This window comes from Neovison vison, chromosome 1 (assembly GCF_020171115.1).
Source record: "Neovison vison isolate M4711 chromosome 1, ASM_NN_V1, whole genome shotgun sequence".
In the NCBI taxonomy this organism is placed as follows: Eukaryota; Metazoa; Chordata; class Mammalia; order Carnivora; family Mustelidae; genus Neogale; species Neogale vison.
Window position 1 is genome coordinate 228216276 of NC_058091.1, and position 21182 is coordinate 228237457.

Here is a 21182-nt window from a genome sequence, read left to right on the forward strand (position 1 = left end):
TATATACTGATATATGAGCCGTGACTTATACAAGCTGAATCATGTGGTTCCAAGTCTTCCAAAATCAGACCTGCAAAGTAGAAAAGGATGAATAAGAAATTCCAGGGAAAATCACAACTGAGAGTAGCCAGGTGACCGCTGATGACATGCAAACAAAAGAAGAAAGAGAATCTGTCAACATTACCTCAAAACCCCCCCAACGCGCGCACGCGCGCGCGCACACACACACACACACACAGCACAGCTGTTTGGGGGGCTTTTGGAAGGTGCACTAAGTTCAACCTGTCTTAGGAAACCCTAACAGCATCTCTGTCTGGACAGTGATGTATAGTAATTGACATTCAAACTGATGACATGGAGTTTTCCAAGAAAAGCTAAATTAAAATTTGCTCAACCTCTACTGATTTCTCATGTCATATTAAAGATATCTATTTTGTGCACTTAAAAATAAGGAGACAAAATAATCCCCAGCTTAACCTCTGGGTCCTCCACCTCTTGGATATTTTCCCATCCATCTTCTCTTCTTCCTCTTTTGTCTTTGACCTACTCACTGGTGGCCTCTTCTCCCTCAGAATGGTTGGGTTCCTCCATTCTTTAATCCTGTATCCCACTCCATTTATCACTACTGGTTTTCTTGCCCAGATTTCTGGAAAGGCGAGGGTACCCTTACTCCTTCCCTTTTCTTTTCTCAGCCTACTTGTTCCTGCTGTGGTTCCTCCCATATCCTAATTGGCAAATCAAATCAATACTTTTCAGCTCATTTCTTACTAGGCTTCAGTAAGACAGTTGTCCTCCTTGAAACTCTCTTCCTTCTGCCTTGAAGCCATACACTCTTTCTGTTACCCACCCCTAATATACAAATCCTCCAGCCTTCCTTTGATGTTGGTCACTCTGCATATTCTCCAGAATTCATTCATGTATTCTTGTTATTTTAACCGCCATCTCTATGCTGTTACCCTAAAGTCATATCCAAGTCCCTCTTAGATACTTTTGTGAAGTTTTGAAAACTGGTCTCTTTATTGAAACTTTTCATTTGCATATCTCACAAGTTTATCGAATTTTTCATATCCAAAATCAAATTTAGCTTTTCCCCTAAATTTGTTCCTCTTGTTGCATCTTAGTTGGTGACACTCCTGAGTCATCTGAGCACTTCATACACATTCAGGAAATAAAACAAAAATGAGTCACAAAAGGGAATAAAACTCCACAAATCTAGTCATGCAGAGATAACTGCTATTAATATTTGCTTTATATCCTTACAAATGTTTGTATATTTAAAGTATATTTTATTGAGATCATATCATATGACCATTTACCAGTGCAACTTTTTTTTTTAATTTTAGTGAAAAACCAAGGTTTAGTGAAAAACCTTGAAAAAATTCTTCTGCCTCAAAAGATATTTTTTTAGTTAGTTTTAGAGTTGTTGATGTTCTAACCAATGGTGTTATTGAACCCAGAGTGTTAAGAATTTATATTGTCATTGCCTATTTTCTTTCCCTTCTCAATTTTTCCTTAGGAAAGAAATGGTTATTGGATAAAAAAGAGTTATCAAATATAAAAATAAGCTCCTGGTAAGAGCGGTGAGAACTTCTAGGTATAGGGCAGTAACAATAATATTTGCCTGAGTATACTCAATAGCTCAATAAAAATGCCATTCATTGAGCACTTTTTGTGTGCCCCACGCTTCTAAGGACTTTGTTTAATCCTCATCATAAATCTGTGAGGTTGGATATGTTGTTATTCTTATTTTATAGTTGTGGAAATTAAGGTGCAGAGAGATTAAATAACTAGGTCAGAGTCATGGAGGTAATAAGAAATAGAGTCAGTGGCCAGATTTGAGCAGTCTGTTCCAAAGATCAGCCTCCTACGAGTGGTGCTGATCTGCCTTTTGTTGTACCTGAGGGCATCCTTTCTACTAGAGTGTACCACTTAGCATTCAATTTCTTAGAATAAAACTGATAAATAATATAGATAGTTGAATTGTCAAAACCTTTAATGGGCAGAGAAACAAAAGACACCATTTCTATTAGATAATGATGGATGTTTCATTCATATCAGTGGTTATTCTGGTTTGTTTTTGGTAATATGGTGGGTGAGAAAACATTCCAGCAGTTTGACAGTGGAACCCTAATTTCATAATTTCATAATTTTTTAAAGAGAGTCAATGTGAAAGTATTGATACATTTTCTAAATTATGGCTTTAAAATCATGAATTATTTAAATCTGGTAATATTATGAGTTAAATTTTTAAGCAGTAGTAGAATGTAAGCTGTCTTCTACCATTAATTCCACCTGTCTACCTCATTCTATCTTTCATACTTTGTTTTCTGGGAAGGATGCTTTGTGGCTGTGGTATCTTTAGGTATAATATCTGGCATTTGTAGATGTTTCCTGTGTGACACCAGGAAACATGTGTAGATAATCAAAACAAACAGGTACAGTTCCTCCCTTTAAAGAATGCCAATTTAGCAAGCCACATTTTGGACACACATGGACTTTTTGATATAGCTCAAAATCTTGAAACATAGGCATTATATATGGGTTCAAGGTGGAACCATACTCTGGAACCACACTCCTCTGAATCCCAGCTCTGACATTACTGCTTGTGAGACCTTGTGCCTAACCTCAGTGTTCATAGCGGTTAAAGAGGGATAGTAATAGGACCTCCCTTATTGTGAGGATTAAATGAGATAAATGAGATTAAATGAGATAATCCACAGTGTGCTTGGCACAATGCCTAGCATGCAGGCAACAATGGACAGAAGTCAGCTGCTGGGTGCTGTATAGCTGCTGTGGTTAGTTACTATCCTTGAAGCAATTAAAAAAAAAAATGGGGGGCATCTGGGTGGCTCAGTGGGTTGGGCTGCTGCCTTTGGCTCGGGTCGTGAACTCAGAGTCCTGGGATCGAGCCCCGCGTCGGGCTCTCTGCTCAGCAGGGAGCCTGCTTCCTCCTCTCTCTCTGCCTGCCTCTCTGCCTGCTTGTGTTCTCTCTCAATAAATCTCTCTCAAATAAATAAATAAAGTCTTTAAAAAAAAAATGGTATTCGGTGGAGGGGATGGGAAAGGGAATTACCTATGAATATTGCCTGGGCAAGGACTCTTGGCCATCCGGACAGGGCCTTACAGAGTAGTATTTTCCTTAGTAAATTAACTGTACTCCAGGATCTGCCCATCAGCCATGCAGTCTTAGAATGATGATCTTGTCCCTATACTTGACTATGTTGATTCCCAATCTCAAAGCTCACAAGAACCTTAAAGTCGCAGTATCAGTTCATTGCTTTAAAGCTACAAAATGTTTCAGCTTTGTCAGTGTACACACTCTCTCTGTGGGTAAGTTCAGAAAGCCAGGGGATGATATAGCATGGATTTAGAATAGCCAGAGTTACAGGTAATCACAATGCTTACTGTCTCCAGCTTTGGAGGACCTAGAATGTTGTCCTGAGCAGTAGGGCTAGGCTTTGCAGTAGGGCAGGCCCCCTCCCTGGGCCCACACAGTCACTTCCTCTCCTCAAGGGCAGCACATGCCTCCTTTTTCTCAGATTGACTTACTGCCCACCCTCCCTATCATGGGCACATCCTTTCTCTGGATAGATTAACACTCTCACCCAGTTACTGCCAGCATCCACCTTGGGAATCTCTTGGACATGATTTTGCATAACTTGGGATCAGCCTCTTAATTTGATCCTGAGATGTGGTAGACAATTTTGCTTTGCTCATTTCTGGGCTCCAAGAGGAATGTTTCAGTGTTCTGTGCTTGACCCTTCTCTCCCAGAAAGACTCAAGAAATGAAGAATTGTTGAAAAGTGTTAAGTACAAGCTGGGCCCAACAGGCTAAAGTCATGTACCCGCCCCTGCAACCACTTCTTGGACTGGATGGAGCAGGAGCCCAACTGGGCCCCCCACTTGCTTAGTGTTTTCAGCAGCCTCCTGCTGTCCTCCTCTGCCACCTTGGCAGGCCGGAAAGTCGGGAAATGCTCTGTCTGAAGACTGACCTCTATTGCTTCCAACTTGCCCTAACTCGGCATCCATAAGCAGATCTACCTCAATGCTTCAGATTCAGTGAAGTCTCTTTATCATAGTTTCTCAGCATGTATTAAAAATGAAATTAAATCGTACTTTGGATATATTTTGTTGTTTTTACTGTTTAATGACTATTGTACCTATGAACAAGGGAGTTGTGTTTGCTTTTTCATTATTTTACCCAAGAGATTAAAATGTCACATATAGGGGTTTAATGAATAGTCACTGGATGTTAATGTCCCTTAGGACAGTGTTCTCAGTTGTTTGAATTTTTATTTATTTTACTTTTTTTTTATTGGAGTATAGTTGACAAACAATGGTACATTATTTCGGATATAGAACATTAGTGTTTCGACAAGTTTGTACATTATGCTGCATTCACCACAAGTGTAACTGCCATCCATCCCCATATATCCCTTTTAAATGTCATTGACTAAATTCCTTATGTTGTACACTTCATTCCCATGACTTACTCATTCTCTAATTGGAAGCCAGTACCTCCCACTTCCCTTCACCCATTTTGCACAAAGCACTACCCCTCTCCCCTCTGGTAGCCATCCGTTCATTCTCTGTATTTATAGATCTGATTCTTCTTTTTATTTGTTTTTTCATTTGGCATTTTTGGGGTTTTGGGGTTTTTTGGTTTTTTTTTTTTAGATTCCACTTTTGAGTAAAGCCATATAGTATTTGTTTTTTTCAGTCTGACTTACCTCATTTAGCATAGTAACCTCTAGATCTGTCCATGTTGTCTCAAATAGCATGATCTTATTTTTTAGGGCTGCATAATATTCCATTGTGTATATATACCACATCTTCCTTATCCATTTTTGTCTATTGATGGACATTTATGTTGCTTTCATAGTTTAGTATTGTAAATAATGCTGAAATAAGAATAGGGGTGTGTATATCATTTCTGATTAGTTTTTTTCATTTTCTTTGGGCAAATACCCAATAATAGAATTATTGGATCATGTGGTATTTCTATTTTTATTTTTTGAGGAAATTCCATATTGTTTTCCACAGTGCCTGTACCAATTTGTATTTCGACCACAATGAATAGGGATTCCTTTTTAGGGATTCCTTTTTTTTTCCAGATCCTTGTCGATCCTTGTCTTATCTTTTTGATTCTAGCCACTCTGACAGGTATAAGTTGAAATCTCATTGTAGTTTTGATTAGCATTTCCCTGATGATGAGTGATGTTGAATATCTTTTCTTTTGTCTCTTGGCCATCTGTGTGTCTTCTTTGGAAAAAATGTCTATTCAGGTCCTCTGCCCATTTTTTAATTGGAATTTTTTTGGGGTTGAGTTGTTATGAGTTGTTTATATGTTTTGGATGTTAACCCCTTATAAGATATATCCTTTGCAAATACTTCCTCCCATTCTGTAGGTTGCCTTGTAGTCTTCTTGGTGGTTTCCTTTGTTGTGCAAAAGGGGTTTTTTTTTTTTTTTTTGCTTGTTTTTTTGTTTTTTAAATTCAGGCCTAATTATGACTTATTCTTGTTTTTGTTTCTCTTTGGTTGGAAGACAGATTTAGGAAAATGTTGCTATGGCCCATTGTCAGGCTTCTGTTCTCTTCTGGGATCTTTAAAGGGTTCAGGTCTTTAATCTCAGGTCTTAAAGGTTTAAGGTCTTTAATCCATTTAGAGTTTATGCCTTGACATACAGTTGTACACACACATACACACACACGCACATGTATAGCTTCCCTTCTAGATTCTAAGCTGCTTATCTAGATTAGGTGGGTCACTAAGTCTTGAAAAAATTAAGTGGTTCTTTTTTAAATGATAACTTTTAAATGATAACTCTAAATATTAATAATTACTAGTATAAAAGAGATAGATGTTGAGATGCTCAAAACTATTGGGGAAAAAACACACTATATGGAGCACCAGCATAAAGCAGTTGCCCTCTATATCTTTAAAAACCCTTTTTCTATAGAGTAGTTTTTATATCTAGAACTTTGTTTTGTGTTTTTCCCCCCAGTTTATACTTAACTTCTTTATATGGTGATTTCCTAACATGAAGAAGCTTAATGTCTTATCTTAGAAAAATACACAGTTCAACCAGCTTATATTTTATGAAAATGAGGAACCAATGGCCTTATTACAATAGTATCACCAATGGCCTTATTACAATAGTATCACCAGTCAAATACGAAGGCAGTTCTGAAGTTGCCCTATCACTCTTAGAACTCTGGGTTGCCCCCTGCAACCCTTTTGTACATTGGTAGCTTTCAGGTGTGATCTGTGGCCCTGAGGTGGTGCATGCTTTTCAGAAGAAAGTTCAGTGAGCCTTCAGAAATTACAGGCAGAAATGTTTGTCCATGTTCACATCCACATTTTTCTGGGGAGATAGTCCAGGAATCACATCAATTTTTAAAGTTTAAGAACCCCAATTTTATTGACTTTACATCTGCCTGCCCTCTTAGAATCCCTCTCTTTAAAATTAAAAAAAAAAAAAAAAGATTCTTTTTCTATTGCATGTTGAACCAATTCTTCCTAGAGAAATTGGACATTTATATAAACCCTTTGATGTTTCATCTTTGCATTTTACTGCTAAGCAACTCTAACACTATGTTCTTTTTTTTTTTTTTTTTTAGATTTTTATTTATTTATTTGACAGAGAGAGATCACAAGTAGGCAGAGAGGCTGGCAGAGAGAGAGGGGGAGGAAGCAGGCTCCCTGCCAAGCAGAGAGCCCGATGCGGGACTCGATCCGAGGACCCTGAGATCATGACCTGAGCCAAAGGCAGCGGCTTAACCCACTGAGCCACCCAGGCGCCCCTCTAACACTATGTTCTAACCCTCTGCTGCAGATTTCTTACCATGCCCCTGGGAACTTGACCAGCGTGAGTTTTCTTAAATTGGTGGACTTGCTACTCCCACTGTGAACACTAGACCAACAACAGGAACATCACCTGAGCACTTGTTAGAGCAGCAGAACCTTGGCACTCAGAAATGCAACCCTCCTCCATCAGAATCTGCATTTTAATGAGGTTGCTTGGAGGTTGCTCAGCACATTAAAAGTAATGCATCTAATAGCTCACGTCCTGTTTCTTGACTCTTTCAGGATCTGTGTTTTTAAATTCTCTATAATAACATTAACAATTATGACTGGATTTCTATTATAATATCACCTACCAGTTTTGATGAAATCTATTAACTTCAAGATTTGCAAGATGTAGGGCAACTAATCGGTCTGATTATTAAATAACACTACCATTCAAGACATAGGTGTGGTTTCTGTGACACCCAGCAGAATTCTAGAGTACCTACAGCTCAACTCTGGGTTTTCGTGTCGTTGTTTTTCTACTGGGTTTGAAAAACATTTGGGGAAAGAGGCTGGAAAGTCCATTATTTTAAGAAAAATACTATAAATGAGGTGGCTTTACCAAGTATTGAAAATGCAATGATTATGCTGAATTACATTGAAAAAAATCAGTTTACACTCTGAAAAAATTCTGAAAGCAGAATTTTTCTGCCCATTCTCTCATAATTCAGCAGTACTTTAAAAAAAAAAAAAAAAAAGGCAGCGCTTTTCTGTTACACGGTATGTGTACCAGACTGTCTTTTTCTCCAATATTTGACTTTCATCCCTAAGAGTTTAAGGAATTTATGGCTTGGTGCATTTGATGTGGCACACTTCCACATGTGAGGGATGGTGATTTGGATAGCACGATAGAAGTATGTGCCAAGAATAACTGGCTTCTGTCTTGCGGAACAGCTCAAATACACTGTGTATCACAGCATGTAATTTGGGTGTACGAGATGCCTGTAGTTCAAAGTGCTTTCCTGCTCTGCAGTGGCAAGCTGAGCTTCCTGTTGGCTGGCTCCTTGTGTTTGCATTAAACAGCCTGGGTGCAGTTAGAAAGAAAGCACCCATGTAGTAAGTGCATTCTCATAATCCTTCAGAAGGCATGAACATTTGCTCCAGGATTCTTTTTGTGCCTCTGTACCTTCCTCTTCTCCTTCCTTCTTCCCCTCCTTCCTTCCTTTCTTCCATCTACTGAGCATAATGCAAATCAATTCTATTTCTGCTTACTTTGACTCTTTGTCAGCTTTTTCAAGGAGTGTTTCCTTGCTATGGGTAAGAATTACCTAAGGCTTTGCTACAACATACAGAGTCCCAGGCTATTCGCTTTAGAATCTGATTCATTAAGCTTGGAAAGGACTAGAGAAGCTGTGTTTTTAACTAACTAGGAGCACAAGTAATTCTTATAATTAGTCTACACTGAGAACTGCTACAGCTCTCACAAGTAAAGGCTGTGGAGTGACTTGCACCCTGCTTATCAACAGTAGCTGGGTGACTTTGTCTAAATTACCTAAACTTCTGAAGCTCTGAGTTCAATGTGTAGAAGAGGGATAATACTAACCATGGTATTGCTGTAGGGGACGATGTATGTAAAGCATCCACAATAGGGCATGGTTCATAGTTTATAGTTAGTAAATAGCAGTTCCTTTATCTCATTGCAGTGTAGGGATTTTCAAGCGTCCATTTTGCATTTTTTTCCAAACATTTATCTGTGTTATGTATAATTTCTAAAGTAATATGCAGGTAACAAAACATCCAATTTTTTTTAAAGATTTTATTTTTTTATTTGACAGAGGGACACAGTGAAAGAGGGAACACAAACAGGTGGAATGGGAAAGGGAGAAACAGGCTTCCCGCTGAGCAGAGAGCCTGATGTGGGGCTCAATCCCAGGACTCTGGGATCATGACCTGAGCCAAAGGCGGATGCTTAACTGACTGAGCCACCCATGCACCCCAAAACACATCCAATTTTAATTAAACATTTTGAGAGTCAATGGTATGTCAGGAAGTTAAACATATATTATCTAATTTAATCACTGCAGTAAATTCTGTATGTGGTGGGTATAATCATTCCCATATAACATACATAAACTGAGACTCAGAGATGATTCCACATTTAGTAAAGTGGCGATCCAAATCTAGGCATTAGAAGCTTAGTCCAGTACACTTTCTACTCTACCACAGCAGTCTTTGCCCTCATCATTGTGCCTATTTTTAAGAATGACTAACGTGTAGGGGCGCCTGGGTGGCTCATTGGATTGAGGGGCTAACTCTTGGTTTTGGCTCAGGTCATGATCTCAGGGTTGTGAGATTGAGCCCTGCTTCAGGCACTGTGCTCAGTGGGAAGTCTCCTTGAGATTCTCTCTCCCCCTCTCTGCCTCTGCCTCCTCTCTCTCTTTCTCTCTCTCTCTCTCTCTGTAAAATAAATAAATCTTTAAAGGAAAAAAAAAAAAAAGAATAACCTGTATACCCTGCCGATATGTATATACCAATAGCTATTTTAAACATAAAAAATCAAGTAGAGTTAGTTTTCTGAGTGTTTTATTCAAATCATCTCAATTATCTATTCCATAAAAAATATTTATATAAATCAGTTGTCCTCAAACTCAAATGCATCAGGGTGAGGCAGGTAATAGAAAAGGACAGGCTAGCCAGCTATAAGGCAATAAGGAGGTGTCGGGGCAATGGCAAACTGAAGGGAACACCCATCTGAAGAAAGCAGTTTCTGCTTAGTTCCAGGCTCTTGTTGAAGTGCCAGGATGTGGGTTCCCTGTTGTCATATCTTTAGCTTTTTTTAAGACAGGAAGAAATCCAAGATTTTATGTGAAATATCCCAATTTTTAAACAATGTGTGTGGGCCAAGCCACATCCGTGGGCCACATCCCAGAAGACTGCCAGCCAGTTTGCAACCTTGACCTAACTGTCCTTAACTCTGTGCTTCTCTTGACCTAGTTTAAAAAAAAAAAAAAATCCACTTAGAAGGCTTGTATATTTAGTGGACCCATCTGGGCAGTGTCTTCACAATATATGCAAATTCAGGCACGGACCTTTCTTTTTCCAGGTGCAGAAATTTGATTTTCTCGGAACTTAGTTAGACTTGGTACTGTGACTGGTGCTCAGAACTCAAGAATTTAATGTGACAGCAAGAACACTAATTAAGTAATTTATAGTGAGGAATGCATTGTTAAGTAGACAAGATATCATACTGGCCTGATCGGTTCATTCTTTCCTAGTAATTCAGCCCTTGGGAAGCAAACTCCTAATGAGAAGCTGCTTTCATGAATACTGAGTGAGAACCCGGGGACTGAGGGACCTCAAAGAAGTATGTCACTGTGTCAGGTCCTAGACTCTTCCTCTCCTTTGGTAGCCTTGCCACTGGGTTGAAATATTAGGACCCAGATATGCCAAATAATGCTGGCCTGCTGTCTTTGCTACTGGAGGTGCGGCTCTCAAACTCATGGTGAGATTTTGTTAAAGCTTTGATGGCAGGGCCCTCTACCCCCAGGGATTCTGATTCAGTACTTCTGTGGCGGGATCTGAGAATTTTGCGTTTCTAACAACTTCCCGTTTGTGTTCACTTGCCACTGTTATCTGTGTCTCTGCTTTAATAGGCTAATGCAGGGTCAGGAACTGGAACCTGGATGTTTGGACAATTTTTTGGTTGTCCGTGTTTACATTTTTAAAGCATTTTATTTAATTAAAAATATTTGACTATTTACTTCATTTTATTGAATTCAAGATGTCATTGATTGTAAGATAGCTGGATTGTAGAGACACTACAAATGTGGGAAAAGAATGTCCTTTTTTTAGAGTCACTGCAATTTGGTAAAGTAAGTTTGGGGTGATCTCCTCTAGATCTCCAGCTAGTTATATAAAGCTGAACTGAGTGGACCCATTTGAAGAAAGGATTGCTATGTGTCTTCTTTACACAAACACAAGCTGATGGTAAGCCTCCCTTTTCCAGTTCTTAATGAAAAAGACACAGAGATCTATGCCTGACTTTGTCATCTAATTGATATTTATTGTTATTGTATCTGCCCTCTCCTACTGAAACATGACCCTGCACTGCCAGATCTTCACTATGGAATGAACCTCTTTTTGTCTTATTGGATTGTTAAAGTTATGCACCTTTTTTTTTCCCCATTGTTGGTCACCCTTCTCACTGTTTTCTTGGCCTCTCCGAAAAGGACAATTATAGGACAAAGATTGTTCCACTCTCCTAATCCTACCTTGCCTTTATGGTCATTAATTACTGTTCCTAAGATAAAAGGTCTTGGAAGAAATGACTCTGTTGAATTTCACTAAACATCTTCATGCATATGTAAGGGGATGACTAGAGAGGCAGACATTCTAAATCTATGCTCACCATTTCTCAGTCTTTTGTTGGAAACTTCCTAGGGGTTTATTTACTTGTCATTTTTGGGAAAAATCACTGAAGGGAGTCCCTTGGTTTACATAACCAAGGGACTCCCTTGGTTTCTCCTTAGAGAAAGAGTATGACAAGATCTCTCCCTTTTCATTAGAAGCTGCCCCTCCCCTTGGTAAGTTTTCAGAGACTAGACCTAATTACCTAAGAATTTCAGGAGTCTGCTGGGAGAAGAGAGATGGAACCTCTCTCTGCTATTACACATAAGGGAAGCCCATGAGAATAGATAGGTGGAGCAGGTAGCTACTGACAGGGGAGAATGCTGAACAACAGGCCCTGGAGGCGTTAAGGCATCTGGAGGCAAGGAATGCCTGCTCAAGGCTGTGACCCAAGCTTGTTGATTGAGGGCTGATTTTTGTCTAAATAAGCGAGGTGAAATCAAAGAGCTACAGTCTTGGGAGTCCAGGGTTGCACTATCCTAAAAGCCTGGGGAGACCTGAACCAGCAGGATCCAGGACTTCACAGGACCAGCATTCAACTATGATACCATGTAACAACAGCAGAAGTCTTCAGGCTAATTGGCAATTCTCTCTCCACCTGAAGTCTAGAAGCAAGACCTTATTTTAGTCCAGATAATTCCTGAGGTTCTTGGGCATTTGGAAGAGGGGGAGATTTCATGAAGGATGACTAGATTTCCCACTGGAAGGGTAGCTCTTGGATCCAGTGATTAACTGGAGAAACAAAAGAGATGTGACAATATTTACATGTAAGCATTCTGCTATCCTCTGTAGTTATAGAATCAAATGAGACAAGATCCATAATGACAAGAAGGAAGAGTCTCAAGAAAATTACTCATATCTAGTTAGGGAAACTGACACTCATACATTTAGCTAACTGTTGAGTATCTCTTGTGTGCCAGGACCTGGGATCCACAATGAACTAAGATAAACATAATTCTCACCTCATGGAATTTTCCAAATCCAATAGAATAGGTGTGATCATGAAAGTACTTGTAAAGATAAGTTTAAGCTTCCCTGTCTTTTAGAACATGCTAGATATATGTAACATAGAGTTTTACAGATAGTAAGTAATTCACTTACACCTTGAAGGCCTTTTGGAATGTCTTCATAAGTGAAAGAAAAAAAAAGGCATTTCAGATAGAGGGGACGGCATGTGTAAAGTCACAGACACCTAAAGAAAGAGGTGACTGGGGATGCCTGGGTGGCTCAGTTGGTTAAGCGGCTGCCTTCGGCTTGGGTCATGATTCCAGGGTCCTGGGACTGAGCCCTGCATTAAGCTCCCTGCTCAGTGGAGAGCTTGCTTCTTTTTCTCTCCCTCTCCCTGCCGCTCTGCTTACTTGTGCTCTCTCTCTAGCTCTCTGTCAAATAAACAAATAAAATATTAAAAAAAAAAAAAGAAAGAAGGAAAGACGTGACTGTTTCTGAGTAGCTTACAGTATGTAGGGTACAAACAAATGGAATGGCAAGGAATAAGACTAGATGTGAATGCAGGTTGGGGCCACCTTCTAAAAAATCTTATTTATAAGTATAAATATGGTGGTATACCACCAAATATGGATAAGTGAGGCTTGCCACATTCTGCAGTTTAGGTGACGTAGGTGGGACAGGTTGTGAGTGTGGCAAAGTGGAGAAGATCCATGGAACTGCTGGAAACAGTGACGGAGACTTGTTTAGGAGAATATTGAAATGTCCTAGGGGTACCTGGATGGCTCAGTCAGTGGGACATCTACCTTCAGCTCAGGTCATGATCTCTGGGTCCTTGGATCAAGTCTCACATTGGGCTCTCTGCTCAGCAGGGAGTCTCCTTTTCTCTCTCTTCCCCTGCTCCTGATCTCTGTATTTCTCTTTCAAATAAAGAAGTAAATAAAATCTTTAACAAAAAAGTTCTAAGCATGACATTGTGGAAGAAAATTGAGTCTTTGTCTTAGGCTGTGTGTTGGGGAGAATAAAGAATATATAGACCCTGCTCTCAACAAGCTTGAGACATAGACAGATGAAACCTGAGAGCAGGTGCCCCATCATGTAGTTGGAAGTGCTGAAGAAAGCAGACAGTACCTGGATTACCATTGTGCACTGAGGGTGGTAAAGCAAGCTACTGGGAAAGGGTGAAGAAGTGAGGACTACAGATAAGAGGAGATGAGCAATGTCTTGAAAAAATAAAATAGAATAAAAGGCTCAAAACAGCCAATCCTCTTTTGTATGATGGCAGGCGCTATTTTGAGAACGTCCATTTCAGGAGACACCATAATAATGTGTTTGTGTGTGTGCTTCAAAAGCCACCACCATAAAAGACCTCGAGTTCACTCTTGGGATTCAAGTACCAGTTTTTGCTCTTGAGTGTGGAACATTCTGCTGCCCTGCAGACTAGAGATCATACTGTCATGTTATCTGGCATCTCTCATTTTCTTGGTAATTTAGTGGCCATATAAATCTGCATATGACTTGTGGTAAATATGGTGATTCGCACTTTATAACCAAAGAGGGTGGATTTTACAGTTTGTGAGCACTTACGACCATAAACCCTGAAGTATGAGTCACGGGGTCTTACCCAGGTAGTAAGATCTGTTACTGTTCAGTTGGTTAGCTGAATATCCTGGGCTAACCTCATTGAAGTTTGCCTTGTTGGCAAAAACCTGGATCTTTACTGATAGATTAAGGGTCTGAATTTTGCTTCTGGTTCTTGGCTGATTCTATAGGGGGAAAAAATTGTAATCTTTCTGCTCTCAGTTTCTCTGTCTGCAAATGAAGGATTAGACCAAATCCCATCCACTATTGAGAAATCAACGAATTGTAGGGTATGGCAAAGACTAGAAGGGCTGAGTATTCTCAACAGATTTGTTCAGTTGGTAACCTGAGTGAATCCTAGTTATATTAGGTGGCATTTGCCCATATAAGAGACTGCTTTCTCAATCTCCCTTAGGGGTAGGGGTAACCACTGAAATGTAAGCAGAGGGAGCTTCCCTTATACTCTTGCCACTCTTCCTATAGCCTGGACTTGTGAATGTTCATGTGCTGACTGGAGCATCTGCAGCCATCCAGCAACCTGCTTGGCCTTGAGAATGAAAGGCATGTGAAAAGGATAATGGAGCAGAAAGGTCTCTGGTGAAAATGGTATCATCATTCCAGCCTTGGCCTATCACTGAATTATCTTAACATGAAACAAAAGAGGCACCTGGGTGGCTCAGTAAGTTAAGTGTCTGACTCTTGGTTTCAGACCCCCGTCGTGATTTCATGGGTCTTGAGATAGAGCCCTGAGTTGGGTTCCCCGATCAACAGGGAGTCTGCTTGAATATTTTTCTCCCTCTGCCCCTCCCCCCTACATGAGAGAGAGTATGTGCTCGCTCCCTCACAAATAAATAAATCTTGAAAAAAAAAAAAAAAAACCATGATACCAAAAGAAATCTCTCTCTTACTGAAGCTACTACTAGCTGACTAATTCAGTTTCCAACTAATATATTAATCGCATTTATCTTTACATAATTTTCCATAATTAGGTTCTGTCTTTACGATACTGGAGGCAATACCTTACTAACAAACCTTGGGCTCTTCTTGGCCCAATTAGAGTTTCAACATAAGTCACCAGATTTCTAAAATTAATTAATTATTAGATTTATGAAAAAACAGACATGATATGTGAACAACTGCAAATTTTTGTAGAAATTGGGAGGAGGAAAGTCAAGGGAAGTTTACGAATCAAGGAAACCACAGAATTTTTAAAAACATTGGAAGTTGTTGGGGCAGCTAAAAGCACGTTTGATCTTAATCTATAGCAAGTCCACATTTTATAGTAGGACGGAAACCTCTATTTCTCAGTACACCTGTGCTTTGATCTCCTTGTCTGTTATTGCAATGTGATTATGAGGATTACTGGGTCATTCTCAGCCAAAGCTGTTTTTTGTGATTTAATTTTCTGGGAGAGGAAGGGGATCATTAAAGGATATCATTAAAAGGAGAGCCACGAGGCTTGTAATTGACCTTCCTTGAAAGTAGTCCCATCTGGCAGATTTTATCAGTAAACATTTATCAGTGTATTAGGCTTTTAAGCAGATTCTTCGCGTCTTGTCTTTAAAGCAAACGGGCAAAGGCTAAAAAAGAACCACATAAATGCTCACGGATGGCTTTTGTGCATGGTAAATGGGATTATATTTAAGGAAAAAAGTTCTCTTCTAAGATAATTATATGATTGTTTTTTCCGTTTTGCTTCAGTGATTCTCTTTCTCAGATTGCAATTTGCAGGTTATGGTGTTCTTCAGTGATTATGCTTTGTTGTGATTTGCTTGCATGAATTGCTCTAGTGGAACTGGTAGGAGAGATGGGATGTTGGTGAAATCCAGTGAGCAGGGGCCTCTGAAATTTCTAACAGCTCTGCGGGTGTGTTGAGTGCAGCACTACTCTGAAACTTCATATTGTACTTTTCTAAAGTGCAGGAACTATTTTTAGGAAGACAAACGTTGTTGTGGTTTGAATAAAAGTACTAACGTGACGCATTACCAGTCAAAATACATAACTCAAGCGGTCTTGTAAAGTTGTGTTTTTTGGCTATCAGAAGAACTGCTTCATTTTTCACATATCTGGATGTTTTCCTGTTTGGTTGGTGTTGCTTGTTGACTTAAAAGTATCAGTTATCACAGTGCTGTCATGTGCCCGTTCCATAGTTATTTTCTGAAAGAGAAAATTCCTTTTTTAAAAACCTGTTTTTAAGCTTTACCTGACATTTATGCGACTAATTTTCCAAATTGACAGGCAAGTTTGTTTCCTTTCATTCCCTTGAAAATATTCCCCAGCCAACTTCTAGGGCAAAATTTGCGCTTATGGCGTGTAATAGGAAAGAGTATCACACACCCTGGAGCAGTTGTTACACCCTCGTTTTGATACTCAGCAGAATGTTCTTCTGGATGCATTTCTCCTACAGGTAGCAGGTGGATGGCTTCATACCATCACTGACAGTGTTCCCTCAGGTTTTCAGTAGACTGTGGGTACCATTTGCATTAGAACTCTTTGGGAAGATTCTCTTTCTCCATGTTGGGCTTTATTATCAGTTTCCATACACATAGGCAGAGCCCCGATGTCAGAATTCTTAGAGCTCTATCTTACCAGATTTTATGTTCAACAGAAAAAAAGATCGTCCCTCTCCAGTATCTCCCATATAATTAAAGGTGGTAGATCGTAGCCTGAACCAATCACAGTGGTCCCACTTAACAGTAATAAGTTTTCTCAAAGGAAATCAGGATATTGTTTTCAAAAGTAAAGAGAACCGAATGCTGGTTCTATCAACTAGCTCTTCACTAGAGATGCAGTCCCAGTTCTCGATGAGATGGCAACTTCTCATGTATATCAGCTCATGCCAGATCAATCCGAGTTAACAAGTGGACTCCGAAATCTTATTGTCCATTTTTAACTCAATGCCGGTTCTATCTATTCACAGCTCAAGAGGACTGCCCAGGAAAGCAAAGCTAAACACAAATCACGTTTCACTAATGGTTGGATTAACTGTCACTAGGGCCCACCTTTATTCACAGCTTAGTTCCTGGTCCTGACTTTCTCCAGCAGTTCCCGTTCATCAGTTTCCTCCTCAGATGCCCCTGCCATTAGGTCCCATCTCCATCTTGAAGAAAAACCCTCAATTTTTTTTCCCCTTGATTTCCTCCACAGTTACCCTTGATTTCCTCCACAGTTACCTCCATAGTGCTTGGTGCATGGTACACAGTTGAGTAGTATTTCTGACATAATTAAAGGACATTTGAGGGAAATATGAAGACATATACCCTTAGCAGGAATGAATTGAGAACCCCAGAAATAGCATGTTCAACTGCTTAGTTTGAATTCTCATTCAATTTCAGCTTCTGGAAACTCCTCTTATTTTAAGGAGGAGTCTTATTTATCATTATTTCAGATTTAATAATCTAGTATCATCAGTCTCAACCAATTATAAAATTGTCTTGGGAAATGAGAAGGAGAGAAACTCAGAATGTTATGAACAGTTCAGCTTATTGTTTAAGTAGTGAGGAAAATGCTGTCTCTGTTTTTGTTTTTTTTTTTTTTAATTGGTAGTCAGCATGAGGCCTGGAGAACTCAAGAGCAGGCAGACTAGAAGTGGTATCAACAGAAAGCAGTCACCCAAGTCTACTACTGATCAGGTAGCCAGAAATAATGAGAGGGTGCAATAGAAATGTTCAAAGAAAGGTTTCTTGGTACACAGAGCTATTTTATTATCTTATTTCTGGAAGAACTATAGCTCCACTGTTACCTACGTTTATTCTTTAGCCATTTAATATAGTAATATCACCAGTGTAAGGAGGAGAGGGACTCAATTACTGTGATAAGCTGGATCCTTTGTAAAAGAATACTAGAATACCAAGAAAGATTTTTGGGTTTTTCTTAGCGTATTTTGTTGTTGTCGCTCCATTTCTTTGAGGTAAGAAATTAGCATCTGAAAACCCTGACTCATGGGATTGTTAATAAAATTGTTCCATGGTAATTTAATAAGCATAAAAATGAAAAAAAATTTTTCTGCTTTGTCATACAAAGCATGAATGTTGGATCATTAATTAAAGGCAAGATGTCATTCTTAGTTATTTTTTTAGTAACTCTCCAAATTTGGTGGAAGCGAAGCTGACTTCCAAATTCATTTTGGCTTTCATTTCTTGCTGCATATTGTCTGCTGACCCATCTATTCGGAACTATCAGCTGTATGAAAACGAAATACACTTTTTCCAAAGCACAAAGACTGGCATGCTTTGTAAATTTGCTTGACCTTTTGATACCCTGACTCAGTGGTGTTAGCAAAAAGGCAAGGGGTTCAGAGGGTCCGGGTAGTGCTGACAGGGCTCCTTTTTCTTTCTTGTGTCTCTAACATTGAGTTTCAAAGTTGAGGATAAAACCTAACTTGTGAGGTCTCTTTTTCAGGGACCAACCCTGTGCGCTACTTAGATTCCACATGCCCTGCATTTAAACCCTCAGTCATCTCAGGCATAGATGAGCTGCATTGAATTCTAGATTACAAATATTTTCTCATATTTTGCAGGGATCATGCCATCGTTTTCTAACATGGATGACATCCTGATATCTGTTCAAAACCTATTTTTCTTGGCAAAAGTTTTTATGAGCTTTTCTTTGTCACCATTGTTCTTATGTTTTATGGTCAGTTGTTTTCATCTGGGTCTTCATCCATTGTCCTGGACACAACACTAGATCTTTTCACTCTAGACATGTGAGTCCTTTAATTCTGGAACTTTTGCTTTTATTAGTTCACTGATAATTTTACTTTCTCCATTTTCTCTGTTCTTCCTTCCTGGGGTTCCTGATCATTGAATGTCAGATCTCCTAGATCAAATCCCTTAATTTTCTTATTTTTTTATTCCCATTTTTTGCCTCTTTGGTGTTTTGTTCTGGCTTCTGGAAGAGTTCTTCAAATTTATCTTCCAGCCTTTTTGTTAAAATTTTATTTTGGCTTTTTTTTTCTTTTTTCCAATACTCTCTTGTTCTTTGACAATCCTTTTTAAGAGCATTTATTCTTACGTCAGAAAGCATTATCTTCCCAGTGGCACAAATGATAGCTCTTCAGAGGTCTTTCACTATCTCTCTGTTTCCTGTGGATTTCTTTACTCAGTTGATGTGGTATGCCTATTTTAGTATCCTTTCTTCATTCTGGAGAATTTCCTCATGGTTGTCCATTCTTATTTAAAAGTGACACACACAGGGGCACCTGGGTGGCTCAGTAGGTTAAGCCTCCAGACTTCTGACTTCAGCTGGGGGTCATGATCTCGGGGTCCTGGGACTGAGCCCCACATCAGGGCTCTGTGCTCCGTGGGGAGTCTGCTTCCTTCCCCTGTCCCTCCCTCCACTTGTGCTATTTCTCTCTCTTTCAAATAAATACATAAAATCTTTAAAAAAAAATAAATAAAAGTGACACACACACACACAAAGATAATAAAACAACAACAGTTATAACAACACCACCCCACCACCAAAGTTTGGCAAACATGGATGGGGCTCATCAGCTGTAGGGCTTCACTGTAATATGGTCATTCAGCTGGCTTATTCTCTGGGAAGTTCTCCAATTTCATTATGAAGAGATTCTCTAAATCTTTTCTGGAAAACATCTGCCTAGGAGCATTTACCTGATCTCCAGTGTTTGGGGAGCGTGGCATATAAGGAGGTTGGACATCTTACTGGGAACGCCTCAGTTTAGTGTCTATTTTTCAGTTTTGAGCCTCACCTCAGTGTGATGTGAACATCAGCCACCTTGCCCGATGTTCTCTGTTTGAAGTTCCTCTAGTTGATTTTCTTCGGAAAGGAAAGATTTAGTGTCCAGGACGACAGAGAAGTAACTGGGATCTAAAGTCTCCATATAATTTTAATACACTTTCAGCCTCTCACTAAACTCCTGCCTTCCTTAGTGTGTGCTGTCTCTAAGCACTAATTCTATCTGGGGTTAGCAGAACACATTAGTTCACTTTCTCTTCAAATTTCTGTTTTCCTGCGTTGTGCTAAGGCAGTTTCTGCTCTTCTAGCCACTCTCTGATTTGAAAAATCAGTTGAAATCTCTCCTTTGCTGATCTCTCCTCCCCGCCAAAACCTATGCCTTTGTGGATTTGTGTGTTTTTACCCCTTTACTTTCATTTTACTTAAGTGTCAGCAAAAGAAAGAGAAGAAAAGCTTATATAATTTCACAACATTTTGCTAGAAATCCAGGGGAACCATAACTGGGAAGGAAGGGGACCTGGAAGAGCACTTCATCGTAGAAAAAAGAAGTGGGATAAAACAATTTGGATGCAAGATCAGGAAGATTCTAGAAGATGCTGCTGTTGCTGCTGCTGCTGCTGATAGCTAACATTTGATGAGTTGCTCACTGTGTGCTTGGACTGCAAAGTGCTTTACCTTGGATATTTATTTTCATCCTTGTGAGAATAGGGGGTACCTAACACAAAGTAGGTTCTAAGGACTAGAACCTAGAACCTTATGGCTTGTCTAAGTTAGTAAATGGTAGAGCTGGGATTTAAATCCAGATCTGACTTCAGATTACCCTCTGAACCACCAAACTATCTTGCCTTCTATAAATTGTTTCAGTAGGTTTTTTTTTTAAATATTTTATTTATTTATTTGACAGAGATCACAAGTAGGCAGAGAGGCAGGCAGAGAGAGGAGGAAGTAGACTCCACGCAGAGCAGAGGGCCCAACGCGGGGCTCTATCCCAGGAGCCTGGGATCATGACCTGAGTCGAAGGCAGAGGCTTTACCCCACTGAGCCACCCAGGCGCCCCTCAGTAGGGGTTTTAAATGAAAGTATATATATCAAAAAAATCATTTTCCATGTATGATTTAGAAGGCTTCTTCTTTTTTTTTTAACCAAAACTGTTAATTGGTCAATTTAATAATGTCTTAGAAATATAAAATGCTTTTGGGTTTGAAAGTAGTAAAGAGGTCTTTCTTCAGACGAAGAGATGCTATCTGTAGGAATTTACGAGACATAGCTACTCATTGTTATATAAACTTATAGACAATTCATTTGAATCTTACCAGTTTGTAAAATAAATATATTCTTTATAAGTTTGTCTTAAATTATATGCAGAGAGATGGAAGTTGGGTCTATACAACACCCAACATCTGGAAGAAAATAATTTCCAGCCAAAGCTTGTTAAAAAGAGATTCATAAGCAAAATATGCTTTTGAATTATGAAAACAGATTCATGTCCAACATCTTGAAGAACTCTCACATGTATGTTTATGTTTCAAGCATGGCTTAGAGATCATTAAGATTAAAATTCAATTAAGTGTGCTCTCTTGTCTTTGCCATCAATTTCAATTAAACCAGACTCGGTTGGCAGTTTTGAAGAGACAAGTCTTCCCTTCTTCTCTCTGCTAACAGTTTGCAGTTTGGATTTTGTGTTCTTCCCCAATAAGTATATGTTATATTTAAGGAGACTTTTCAGATTAAATCTCTGAATTATCCACCAGGTGATCTTC

General features: G+C 39.3%; 1 protein-coding gene across 13 annotated transcripts in view; it reads left to right on the top strand.

Moving 5' to 3' along the window:
- The window catches only part of PDE4D (phosphodiesterase 4D), a 1300895-nt gene that overhangs the window by 1172981 nt on the left and 106732 nt on the right, over positions 1-21182 (top strand). The window contains exon 1 of one of the 13 annotated variants that reach the window (XM_044224342.1): positions 10757-10776. The exons of the other annotated variants lie outside the window; for them this stretch is intronic. The gene's annotated coding sequence lies outside the window, so the exon portion shown is untranslated. Of the gene's footprint in view, positions 1-10756; positions 10777-21182 lie in introns of those variants that run through there. 13 annotated transcript variants of the gene reach the window in all.